Genomic DNA, 10335 nt, shown 5'->3' on the forward strand with positions numbered 1-10335 from the left:
ATACAGCAGTGATCATCAACCCTGTCCTTAGGACCCACTAACAGGCCAGGTTTTATGTATTACCTTGGGGAGATGCAGACTAGAATACTGCAATCACTGAGCAGCAAATGATATCACCTGTGATGTATTTCAGTTATCGTACAAACCTGGCCTGTTAGTGGGCCCTGAGGACAGGAGTTGATGACCACTGGTATACAGTATAGTGTAGTATACAGGAGTGATGGAAGTAGTATACAGGGAAGTATGATGGAAGTAGTATACAGGGGGGAGTGGTGGAAGTAGTATACAGTATAATGTAGTGTACAGTGTAGTATACGGGGAGGCGTGGTGGAAGTAGTATACAGTATAATGTAGTATACGGGGAGGAGTGGTGGAATTGGTATACAGTATAATGTAGTATACAGGGAGGACTGCTAGAAGTACTATACAGTGTAGTATATGGGGAGGAGTGATGGAAGTAGTATACAGGAGGGGTAGTGGAAGTAGTATACAGTATAATGTAGTATACAGGGAGGAGTGGTAGTTGTAATGTAGTATACGGGGAGGAATGATGGAAGTAGTATACAGTGTAGTATACGGGGAGGAGTGGTGGGAGTAGTATACAGTACAATGTAGTATACAGGAGGGGTGGTGGGAGTAGTATACAGTGTAGTATACGGGGAGGAGTGGCGGAAGTCGTATACAGTATAGTGTAGTATACGGGGAGGCGTGGTGGAAGTGGTATACAGTATAATGTAGTATACAGGGGGGAGTGGTGGAAGTGGTATACAGTATAATGTAGTATACAGGGGGGAGTGGTGGAAGTGGTATACAGTATAATGTAGTATACAGGGGGGAGTGGTGGAAGTGGTATACAGTATAATGTAGTATACAGGGGGAGTGGTGGAAGTGGTATACAGTATAATGTAGTAAAGTATACAGGGAGGAGTGGCGGAAGTCGTATACAGTATAGTGTAGTATACGGGGAGGAGTGGTGGGAGTAGTATACAGTACAATGTAGTATACAGGAGGGGTGGTGGGAGTAGTATACAGTGTAGTATACGGGGAGGAGTGGCGGAAGTAGTATACAGTATAATGTAGTATACGGGGAGGAGTGGCGGAAGTAGTATACAGTATAATGTAGTATACAGTGTAGTATACGGGGAGGAGTGGTGGAAGTAGTATACAGTATAATGTAGTAAAGTATACAGGGAGGAGTGGCGGAAGTCGTATACAGTATAGTGTAGTATACGGGGAGGCGTGGTGGAAGTGGTATACAGTATAATGTAGTATACAGGGGGGAGTGGTGGAAGTGGTATACAGTATAATGTAGTATACAGGAGGAGTGGTGGAAGTGGTATACAGTATAATGTAGTATACAGGGGGGAGTGGTGGAAGTAGTATACAGTATAATGTAGTAAAGTATACAGGGAGGAGTGGCGGAAGTCGTATACAGTATAGTGTAGTATACGGGGAGGCGTGGTGGAAGTGGTATACAGTATAATGTAGTATACAGGGGGGAGTGGTGGAAGTGGTATACAGTATAATGTAGTATACAGGAGGAGTGGTGGAAGTGGTATACAGTATAATGTAGTAAAGTATACAGGGGGAGTGGTGGAAGTGGTATACAGTATAATGTAGTAAAGTATACAGGGAGGAGTGGCGGAAGTCGTATACAGTATAGTGTAGTATACGGGGAGGCGTGGTGGAAGTGGTATACAGTATAATGTAGTATACAGGGGGGAGTGGTGGAAGTGGTATACAGTATAATGTAGTATACAGGGGGGAGGGGTGGAAGTGGTATACAGTATAATGTAGTATACAGGGGGGAGTGGTGGAAGTGGTATACAGTATAATGTAGTATACAGGGAGGAGTGGTGGAAGTGGTATACAGTATAATGTAGTATACAGGGAGGAGTGGTGGAAGTGGTATACAGTATAATGTAGTATACAGGGAGGAGTGGTGGAAGTGGTATACAGTATAATGTAGTATACAGGAGTGCTGGAAGTCGTATACAGGGTTCGTATACGGAGGTGAGTCAGTATGTCTCTCCCATACAGAGTGAACTTAGGCCCCGCCCCCGGGTACACACCTGTTGTCTGAGGGAGAGCCGTGTTGGCCGGATTACAGCCGGGCTCCGTCCACCTCACACCTCTCCCATCACCCCGGAGCCCCGTACACCGACCCCCAGCGGGCACTCACCGCTCTGCAGCCTGCTATCACTGCCCTGCATTCCCTATCACCGGGCCACCCATAGCCACACAGCCGTCACATCACCGCTCCCTCACCGCCAGCCGCACACCCCTCACCTGTCCTGTGTCTCCCCCGATCCGTGTCCCGCGGGAGGCGCCTGGGCCGCAGCCGCTTCCTGGTTCTCTCAACCAGGGGCCGGCTTATTACATATTCATAACTCCCTCACGCTGGGCAGCCAATGAAAAAGGGGGCCTGTAGCTCTCAGACCACGCCCTGGATGGCTGGATGACGTTCAGTGTCTGTAGGCCCGCCCCTCAGCTCATGAATAATGTGCGATGAGAAGCGCTGCTTTGATTCCTCCGCGCACCTGGCTCACCTGTGTAGAACACTGGGAGGACCCGCCCGTAACACTCCGCCATGAAGAAAAGTAAACCCGGAGAGGAGGGGGGGGCCCTCATAGATGGGACAGGGGACATCGTACATAGGGGAGCACTACAGTGGAAGTCTTCCTTACCTTATGGGGGCAAGGCTCGGGGCTGTCTACATTCCTTTACCGTTCTGGCTGGATCACAACTACTTTTCTATACAATAATGTCAGTGCAATGTATGATAATGGAGGAGAAATGTCCAAGCACTCCATGTCACCCTACAATCCTCCTCCACCTTCCAGGAGTACCCCTATCATCCCCCCACTATACACCCAGAGGGATCAGACACACCACGGCTCATAAACACAGCCCGTTCATCCATGGATTTACCACCCCACCGCGCCAAATGTCAGGGGGCAGAGGATGCAAGGTCAGTAGGACGACGGGGTAGAGGGGGCAGCGGACAGGGTAGAGGGGGCAGCAGATGGGGGTCAATAGGACAGGGTAGAGGGGGCAGCAGATGGGGGGCAGGGGTCAGTAGGGCAGGGTACAGGGCAGTGGCGGGTGCTGGTCAATATTTTGGCGAGGGGTGCTGGCCCCCTCACTCGCACCTTCCCCCACCCCCTGCGCAGCTCTCGATCCACTCACACTAAAGCCACACTCACCCCCCCCGGTGTGTGCGCAATCCATGGCCTTTCCTTATACTATGGTAGAGGGGTGGGGAGGAGGACGAAGTGGTAGTGCACTATTCTGGGCCCCTGGAATAGGCTGTTACTGCCGCCAGGGCCGTTGCTTCTCCTCCCGGCCAAACAGGAGGCAGGGGGAGTCTTAAGACTTCCTGATTGGCCAGGAGGAGAAGCAGGAATACATTAGCAAATATTAATTTGTTAATGTCACACAAGTGGGTGGGCTCACTGCGCCCCAAGCCCACCCTTTTTGAAGCCAGTTAGAGTTTAGGGGCCGGGCGGATGGATTAGGGGGAGCAGTGCCCCTGCGCCCCTAATGGACAGGCTGCCACTGGTACAGGGGGCAGCAGACGGGGGTCAGTGGGGCAGTGTACAGGTGTAATCGGGTCAGAAGACAGTGGTCAGAAGGGTACAAGGGGGCAGTGTACAGGGGTAAGCAGGGCAGAAGACAGTGGTCAGCAGGGTACATGGGGTCAGTAGGGCAGTGTCCATGGGTTAGTAGGTCAGAAGGGTACAGTGGTTAGCAGGGCAGAAGACAGTGATCAGCAGGGTACAGGGGGTCAGTAGGGCAGTGTACAGGGGTTAGCAGGGCAGAATACAGTAGTCAACAGGGTACAGGAGAGCAGTGTACAGGGATTAGTAGGGCAGAAGACAGTGGTCAGCAGGGAACAGGGGTTAGCAGGGCAGAAGACAGTGGTCAGCAGGGTACAGGGGGGCAGTTGGGCAGTGTACAGGGGTTAGCAGGGCAGAAAACAGTGGTCAGCAGAGAAGAGGACAGGGTCACTGCTGGCAGGGCACTCAGCAGATCTCTTCCTCCCCACACATCACAAAGCTGAGATCTGATTCTCTTACAGACACAGCTTCGATCTGCTCAGTGTGTGTAGCTGGCTATTGCAGCTGCCATTCTAATCTGGGAATTTCAAAGATCAGAACTGCAAAATGGCAGCCAGTTACACACTGCAGATGGAGGCTGTGTCTGTAAGGGAACCTAATCCCAGCTATGTGATGTGTGGGGAGGAAGAGATCTACTGAGTGCCCTGTGTACAGTGCGGGCAAGGCTGGGACAAGTTGATCTAGCGCCCAGGGCAAAGATGACAAACTGTGCCTCCCCCAATGTGTAAGCGCAGATCAAACCATGTAAAGCCCAGCCGATCTGAGAGTGATCATGTGTCACCTGCTGCATGGAGTAGCACTGTTACGACAGAAGGGGGGGGGGCACAGCCCGCAGCTCCACCTGGCTCTCTCCTCTCTGCTGCTGTCACTCATGTCTGGACTTTACTGTTCACTTAGGTTCCCTGTGCCAGGCTCTCCCCCCACCTTGTCCCATTACCTGAGTGCGGAGCTTAGTGGGGCAAGAACAACATCCGGGACGTACCCTTTCCAATGCACCAGGTACTGTATGCGCCTACGGGAGTCAACAATGGACTGTACTCCATACTCCTCGTGGTTCTCAACCTGTACAGGGTGAGGACGAGGCACCAAGGTGGTAAAGCGGTTGCAGACCAAAAGTTTTAATAAGGAGACATGAAATACATTCAAAATACGCATATTAGCAGGAAGGTCTAATGCGTAAGCCACTGTGTTAATCCTGCGAAGAATACGGAAAGGCCCAATGAACCGAGGTGCGAACTTCAGAGAGGGAACACAAAGTCAGAGGTTGCGAGATGACAGTCAGACCCTTTCCCCAACCTGGTAGGAAGGCGCAGGCAGGCATCTGCGGTCAGCATGGAGTCTGTACCTATCAGCATGTCGCAGAGCCTCCTGAACTTGTGCCCAAGTGTAATGAAGACCATGGAGGTGCTCCTCTAATGCAGGAATACTCTGTGGAACAAATGAGTCAGGCAACATGGAAGGTTGGAAACCATAGTTCACCATAAAAGGGGACAATCGGGAAGCAGAATTCAAGGCACTATTGTGAGCAAACTCCATCCACGGTAAGAGGTCTGACCAGTTGTTATGATGGTCAGAAATTTAGCAACTTAAGAATTGCTCCAAGGACTGATTGGCTCATTCTGTGGCCCCATTAGACTGTGGGTGATACGCAGAGGAGAAAGCAAGCTGAATTCCCAACTGTGCACAGAAGGCTCGCCAGAACCAGGACACAAACTGACTACCCCTGTCTGCGACAATCACCTTGGGTAGCCCATGTAAGCAAAAGATCTCCCGAGCAAAAATGGAAGCCAGTTGTTTAGAAGTGGGCAACTTCTTAAGTGGAATACAATGGGACATTTTCGAGAACCGGTCAACCACCATAAGGATAACTGTGTTGCCCTGGGAGTTGGGTAACTCCACAATGAAATCCATAGACAGGTGGGTCCAGGGCCTCTCTCCATTGGGTATGGGTTGTAGGAGGCCCACTGGAAGGTGTCGTGGAGTCTTACTCTAAGCACAGACAGCTACGAAGGCAGTTACATCAGCGCGTATACTAAGCCAAGAGAATTGTTGGTAAATGGCCCAAAAGAGTTGATTCTTCCCAGGGTGGCCAGCAGCTTTGGGAGAATGGTAAGTCTGGAGCACGGCAGTACGGAGACTGTCTGGGACAAATCAGCGGTCACAAGGTTTCTCAGGAGGAGCATGGACCTGAGCAGCAAGAATTTTGTCACCCAAAGGAGAAGTAAGACTGGTGCGAACCGTAGCCAGAATATGATCAGGGGGAATCACAGGAACCGGAACTGACTCCATATTGGAAGTGGAGGAAATTTTTGTGACAAAGCATCAGCCCTTACATTCTTAGTACCGGGTAAGAACGAGACAATGCAATTGAAACTAGACAATGAAAGAGCCCATCGTGCCCTTCTGGGAGAGAGGCGTTTAGCCTCAGACAAGAATGAGAGATTCTTATGGTCAGTAAGAATGAGAACCTGCACAGTGGTACCTTCAAGGAGTTGTCTCCATTCTTTCAGGGCTATAATGATCTATAACAGCTCTCTGTCACCAATCTCGTAACTGCACTCCACAGGTGACAATTTTTTGGAAAAGTAGCCACAAGGATGCATAGCACTCTCAGAGGTAGGACGTTGAGACAGCAGGGCGCCAACACCAGTCTCAGAAACATCAACCTCAAGGATAAACGGTAACATAGGATCAGGATGTGCCAACACAGGAGCAGAAACAAAGGCAGCCTTGAGACTCTCAAAGGCCTTAATGGACTCCGGAGACCAACTCTGTGGGTTACTGTTCTTTCTGGTCATATCAGTCAGGGGCTTGACCAGAGACGAGAAATTACCAATAAACTTCCGATAATAATTGGCAAACCAAGAAAACGCTACAGAGGACGTAAACCCATGGGTCGGGGCCACTGTAGGACTGCTGAAAGTTTCTCTGGGTCCATAGAAAACCAGCAGTGGAAATGACATAACCCAGGAATTTAACCTGTTCACGATGGAATTCGCACATCTCCAATTTACAATAGAGATTGTTCTCTCTTAGTTTCTGAAGCACACGACAGACATCTGTGTGGTGGCTCTCCAGGGACTTGGAAAATATGAGGATATCATCGAGATAAACCACCACAGATAACTGCAACAAATCTCAAAGGACATCGTTAATAAATTCCTGGAAAACTGTCGGGGCGTTACAAAGGCCAAAAGGTATTACGAGGTACTCATAATGGCCTGTTCTGGTATTAAACGCAGTTTTCCACTCGTCGCCCTCCTTAATCCTCACGAGATTATATGCCCCTCCCAAATCAAGCTTCGTGAAAACCGTTGCTCCCTTGAGGCGGTCTCCATAATCAACGGAGTCGGATAGGCATTCTTAATCGTAAAACGATTGAGACCCCTTTAATCAATACAAGGTCTCAATTCACCACTCTTCTTCTTCACAAAGAAGAAACCAGCACCAGCAGTAGACAAGGATTTGTGGATGAAATCTCAAGAAAGTGCGTCTGCAACATACTCCTTCATGGCCCTATCCTCCAAGACTGACAAAGGGAAACTCCGCCCACGAGGGGGTATGGCACCAGGTTGAAGGTCAATTGCACAATCATACGACCGGTGTGCAGGCAAACTACCTGCTTGACCTTTGTCAAAGTCATCGCTAAAATCGTGGTACTCCCCCGGCAGGGAAGAGTGTGAAGAGGTGCACAGGACCTTGGCTACCTTCTGGAAGCATCTCTTACTACATTGTGGTGACCAGGAGAGAACCTCAGCATGGAGCCAATCAAAAGAGGGGTTGTGCCTCTGTAACCAAGGATAACCAAAAACCAGGGGAAACTTAGGTACGGAGATAACTTGGAATTGGATAATCTCATGGTGAAGAGCCTCTTTGACCATGGACAACGGAACAGTCTCATGAGTCACATGGGCAGGCTGTAGAGAGCCTCAATGGCAAGTGGAGTGTCATGCAGCTGCAGCGGAATCGAGTGCTTCAATACAAAGGCAGCATCAGTGAGCAGGCCTGCAGCCCCAGAGGCTATTAGAGCCTGTATCTCGACGGACGACTCAGCCCAAGAAAGGGTAACCAAAACCAGGGGCTTATCCTTCTGGATAACTGGGGACGAAACAATGCCAGCTAAGGTCTGTCCATGACAGGACCTCAAGGTTCAGCGTGCCCTGGACGGGTATGACAAGTTTTCAAAAAGTGACCTGCCTGGCCACAATAAAGGCACAATCTCTCCCTCCTCCTAAGGGTTCTCTCGTCCGCAGAGAGACGCGTGAAGCCCAAGTGCATGGGTTCATCTTCACAGACCGACTCGGTACCAGGAGGCATGGGAGGTGAGGAAGGCAAGGGTGGGACTGCAAAGTTCGGAGACAAATGTACAGGAGGCTTCCGCAAGCGCTTCTTAAAATGTAGTCTTTCTCTGAGACTGGAGTCAATGAGGATGGCAAACGTGATCAACCTCTCCAGCTCAGTGGGTATATCTCGGGCTGCTATCTCATCCTTGATGGTATCCGAGAGACCATGAGAAAAAGCAGCCATGAGAGCCTCATTGTTCCAAGCAACCTCTGCTGCCAGAGTACGGAATTCAATGGTGTAATCAGCAACAGTTCTTGTACTCTGTTTGGACATGAGGCACTTGTCAGCAGAAGCGGAGCGTGCAGAAACTTCAAATACCCTTTTAAAAGAAGTCACAAACTCAGGGTAACTCAAGACAACAGGTTTTTGCTTCCCCCATAGAGGGTTTGCCCAGGCCAAGGCTCTCTCAGAAAGCAAAGATATCAGGAAATCTACCTTGCTTCTGTCTGTGGGAAACACCTAGTGCAGCATCTCAAAGTATATCTCAACCTGTTTAAGAAACCCTCTGCATTGGAGTGGATCGCCCCCAAATCGCTGGGGAAGCAGAGCAGAACCAGACACACCTCTTATAGAGATAATACTCGAGGCGGGTGCCTACACATAGACTGGAGCAGCAGCAGGGATGGCCTGCAACACAGGTTGTACCGGAGCAGCCACAGTGGGAGATTCCAGTTGAGCCGTGTGACTCAGGAGCGTTTGTAGCGCCATGGCAAACTGATCCATGTGGTGATCCTGCTCATCCAATCTGGAAAAAATATTACCAACAAGTGGATTGACTGCATCTTCTGAATTCATGGCCTTTGCCTACTGTCAGAAACCATGAATCAGACTGAAACAGAAGTACAGTTAAATCGCACTTGTTTAGTAATAATAAAAAAAAGGCAAACAGAGTAAACGTAGTCAAAACATAGCCAGTGTTCAGGAACCGGAACGGATAGTCAGACAAGCCAAAACGTCAGGGAGCCAGAGATGAGCGTAGTAGAACAGCAAGCAGGATCTGGAGCCAGAAGGAATGTCAGCCAAGCAAGTCTTTAACAGAAACACAGGAGAGCGTCTCTAGAGATGTGACCAAGGTGAAGGCACAGATCATCTGGACTGGATGGCTTAAAGCGGAATTCCAGTCATAATTTTTTTTTTTTTTACATTATTTCGCTGCATTAAATCTAAATAACCTGTGGAATTTTTTTTTTCTCTCACCTTTTCTTGTCATTTGCTAGGGGGTCCCTCGTAATCTGCCTCTTCCCCTCCAAGGCACCTGACATCATTTCCCTCAGCGCCTGTGCTTGCTGGTGCTCCTAGGAGATGTCTGTCATCATTTCGCAGGAGTCACTGGGCAGCACCGAGGGCATGTTATCTCGTTACGTTGTCATAACAACGGGGTGGGACCTTCCTCCGTCGACGGCCTTTGTTATGGCAACGCTACAATCGGCGCTACGTCCGCCGCTAAATCGTGCATGCGCGAGATCAAGAGGTGCATGCTGATTACCCAGCATGCACCTCTCCATGCACATTCCAGGAAGCAATCATGATTGGGCTTCATGCGCCCACATCAACAATGGAAACGGCTGAATAAGGAGTATAAAAATTTTACAGTAAGGAATTTATTACAATACATAATCTAGATCATTGTATACGTTTATTTAAATTATGTTAAGACTAAAAATAGTACACAACAAAAAAAAAAATTTCACTGGAACTCCGCTTTAAGTAGGCAGGACTGATGAGCAGGATATCATCAACAGGTGAGTCTGAGCGGCCAGCTTTGAGAAGGAAGGGCTGAGCCCAGCCCTGACAGGATGTGGCCTAAATGCGCTACCAGTGGTGGGCTTAAACGGACATAGTTAAATAAAATGTGAGTCTACTCCCTGTATACTCAGCAAACATACATTAGAGACCTTGTACCTACACTCTCAGGGGCACATTGCAGAGAACACAACCAAAAATGACCCCCCAACCAGAACATTTCTACCCCAAAATGACCAAATCCCTCAACCAACTTCCCCAATCTCCCCCAGTACACATCTTTTTTGCCAACTGTGTCCCAATTGGAAGATTTCTCATCAGTTTCTGTCCCATATCCAAAAGAGGAAGTAAGAGGAAATCCCTACAAAGTGAGGGAATCCCAGGTTGTCACCAGAACTAGTTTCTCCTCTATAACTGTTCTAGTGAAAACCCAAAATTTAGGATTTTCCTTCACTTTCACAGGACAAATAGAGAGGGTGAATCTCCCTAATGGGATCAAAGACAGCAATAAAAACCTGACAGGTGTTCTAATCCCTCTCCACTCTATCCAAAACTAAAAAAAATATGTTTTGCCTTCAGTTATACTTTAACTCCGTGTCTCTCTGGGGCTGCTTTGGTGGTTCTTTCT

At 49.0% G+C, this 10335-nt stretch overlaps 1 protein-coding gene across 4 annotated transcripts in view; it reads right to left on the minus strand.

The window, feature by feature from the left end:
• LLGL2 (LLGL scribble cell polarity complex component 2) overlaps positions 1-2434 on the minus strand; it is a 156489-nt gene extending 154055 nt beyond the window's left edge. For 3 of the 4 annotated variants that reach the window (XM_073608170.1, XM_073608171.1, XM_073608168.1), the window contains exon 1: positions 2290-2434. The gene's annotated coding sequence lies outside the window, so the exon portion shown is untranslated. Of the gene's footprint in view, positions 1-2182 lie in introns of all 4 variants that reach the window. The other variant, XM_073608169.1, reaches the window with a different exon arrangement.
• Positions 2435-10335: the final 7901 nt, after the last annotated feature.

Source organism: Aquarana catesbeiana, linkage group LG12, assembly GCF_042186555.1.
Source record: "Aquarana catesbeiana isolate 2022-GZ linkage group LG12, ASM4218655v1, whole genome shotgun sequence".
Classification (NCBI taxonomy): Eukaryota; Metazoa; Chordata; class Amphibia; order Anura; family Ranidae; genus Aquarana; species Aquarana catesbeiana.